The 2,618-nt window shown below is 51.3% G+C and overlaps 1 non-coding gene across 1 annotated transcript; it reads right to left on the bottom strand.

The window, feature by feature from the left end:
- Positions 1-863: 863 nt before the first annotated feature.
- On the bottom strand, positions 864-945 carry TRNAS-UGA. Its single transcript has one exon. It is a non-coding gene; the product is annotated as a tRNA-Ser (tRNA).
- Positions 946-2,618: the final 1,673 nt, after the last annotated feature.

Here is a 2,618-nt window from a genome sequence, read left to right as displayed (position 1 = left end):
TCTGTATCTAGACTTGTTTTGCTTGTGTGTAGTCATAGACTTTTAGTTTGTCAAAAAGCTGGCATTAGGACTGTTACTTTAACTAGATTCTAATTGCATGATTCATGTTGATGATGCAGTTTTGATTCTCAAACCATGCCGGTTCTTTCTGTCCAAGTAATGGTGGTTTCCACCTAGGACGGTTCATGTTGATGATGCAGCGTTGATTCTCAAACTCATGAGTTGGGACAGAATACTAGGTGATTCATCTTAGGGGATCTGGAGATTTCTTTTCCGGTGAACCATGTAAAAATTCCATGAGGTTAAAAGGTAGACTGTAAAACTGTAATCAATAAGAATCGTTCTAGTTGGAACTGAAAACAAGGAGGCAAAATACATGATGAGAACTGCCCTTCCCCATGTCATCGGCAGAAGACAGAAGCCCGACCGATGGAAAGCTTCGTCCTTCCGGTTCTGTGCTGGCGTCCTCGTCCTCATCCGTGCACCGTGCTTGATTGGGCTGGAACACTGGAGTACAGCCATCGCCGAAACACAAAGATTTTGTGCTCGGCGATCATCGAGGATAGACAGCTCGATAGACTGGGGCAACTTGCTTCCTGAACCGCTGAATCTCATGCGACTTGCTTCGCGGCAGATCGATCGTTTCTTGCAGCACCTCTGCTTTTCCAACCAGACAGAACACCTTCTCTTCTGATTGAAGCACTACACTGAAAGTACGCATTGCATTCATCACACCAGCTTCTGAGTCGCGAGTAAATTAGTAAAGTATCCTCTGCACTCAGTAAATCACGTGCAGAGAGAGAGAGGGAGGGAGGGGGGGAGAGAGAGAGAGGTTAAAAAAAAAGAACAGCAGGAAAAAGAAACGTCGACAGCAGGGTTCGAACCTGCGCGGGCGTAGCCCAACAGATTTCAAGTCTGTCTCCTTAACCACTCGGACATATCGACGGTTCGTGGCTTGGTAACTAAGAATATTTAATTGTTAGACAATAGCGTTCTTAATTGTCCAAGAATTTCGAGGTGCATACAAATTTTATGTTCGGAATACACAGAAAAGCTGCATATCTTTATATTATAGAAAAATAAGCGCTCATACAAAAATATTGTGAGCCCTTGAGAGAATGGTCCAAGCATTTGCAAAGATTGAAATTTTTTTTTGTAAGATACATTGTGTTCACAAGCATGGTTTGGTACACATCTACCTGATTTTTAGTTTATGCATGAAAATAGTTTTTTAATGTGAAATTACTTCTGATAGGCCACTCGCATAAAGACATGCTTTTTATAATGATTGTCGGAGGAAATCTCCAGCCGGGTGGCGGAACGCACCCGCCTAATCCTAGTTTAGGAAGAGTTTGGGGGAGACCTAGGAGCGCTTGATCAAAGGGCGAATGAACACGGGAAAGACGTGAGGATTTAGAGTGGTTCGGGCCGCCGGAGCGTAATACCCTACGTCCATTTGAGTGTTGTATTGTTTGAGTGTGCTTGTGGTCAGCTTGCGGGTGTAGACCTTGTCAGAGTCTAAGAAAAACTTATGTTCTAACGGGTGCACTCTCCCTTTTATAGCCCAAGGGGAGTGCTTACACTGTGTGGGGTCCCGACAGGTGAGCCCGGCCAACAGGAACCTGTAATATGAGAGATATGTGATCTTCTTCTCCAGCTCCTTCCTGTAGTCCTCACGATCGAGAAGTTGATGTGCGTACAGCCAGGATATGGTCTTGTGCCGCCTTACCGGCACAGTGCCTGCTGTCAGTGTTACGCACAGTGGAAGACGTGCTGTCACTGTTGGGCTAGAACCCTCTGACAGGCGTAGGAGCTGCGCTGACCCGCCGCACCGTCGCCTCCGCGCGCATTGTTGCAGCGCATGCCTCGGCTCTCCTGCAGCAGACCATCATTACCCACCGCGCGGTGCCGTGAGTGGACTGTACGCCGCTTGCGCATAGTATACGGTGATACGACGCGCCGCCTTGGAAACAGGCGGGCTTACCGTGGTATCAGCTCACCTGTCCCGTGTGTCAGTGAGCAGGCCATACTTTGACTTGGGCACACACAGCCCACCTACCCGCATTTATACGGTAGTTGGGCTGGTGCCCCACGGGAGGCCTTCTGCCACGGGCATGTGGCAGGGCTGGCCCAACAACCGCCTCCCTGGCAGCTTGAGGCGGCACGTGGCGGCGCCGGACCCCTTTCCGGGGGTAAGGGGGGTCCGGGCCCCCGAGGCCGGTCCGGATGGACAGGCACAGAGGGGTCTGGCCCCCACATGTGGCGGCGTCGGACCCCCTGAGGGGTCCGAGCCTGTGGAGGATAGATCCGAGCACCTTGTCCTTGTGGACACGTGGAGGCACCGGACCTATGTGAGCACGGGGGAAGGTCAGGAGACCATGATCCCAGCTGTCAGGCCCGGGCCGCATGCCCCGTCACCCAAAGGGCAAAGGTGAGGACACGGATAACCTTACGTCCGTCTAGACGGACACCCTGTCAGAAGACTCACTGACGGGCTAGGCCCGCGGAGATGCATATCTCCTCGCAGCGGACTATTACGACCTTCTGGTCGTTGAGCAGCTCCTTGGTGATCATCGAGGATAGGCGGCCGAGCATGTGGTGGCACGCGTCCACCACGA

This window comes from Panicum hallii, chromosome 9 (genome assembly GCF_002211085.1).
Source record: "Panicum hallii strain FIL2 chromosome 9, PHallii_v3.1, whole genome shotgun sequence".
Taxonomy (NCBI): Eukaryota; Viridiplantae; Streptophyta; class Magnoliopsida; order Poales; family Poaceae; genus Panicum; species Panicum hallii.
This window is presented reverse-complemented; position numbering and strand designations above follow the sequence as displayed.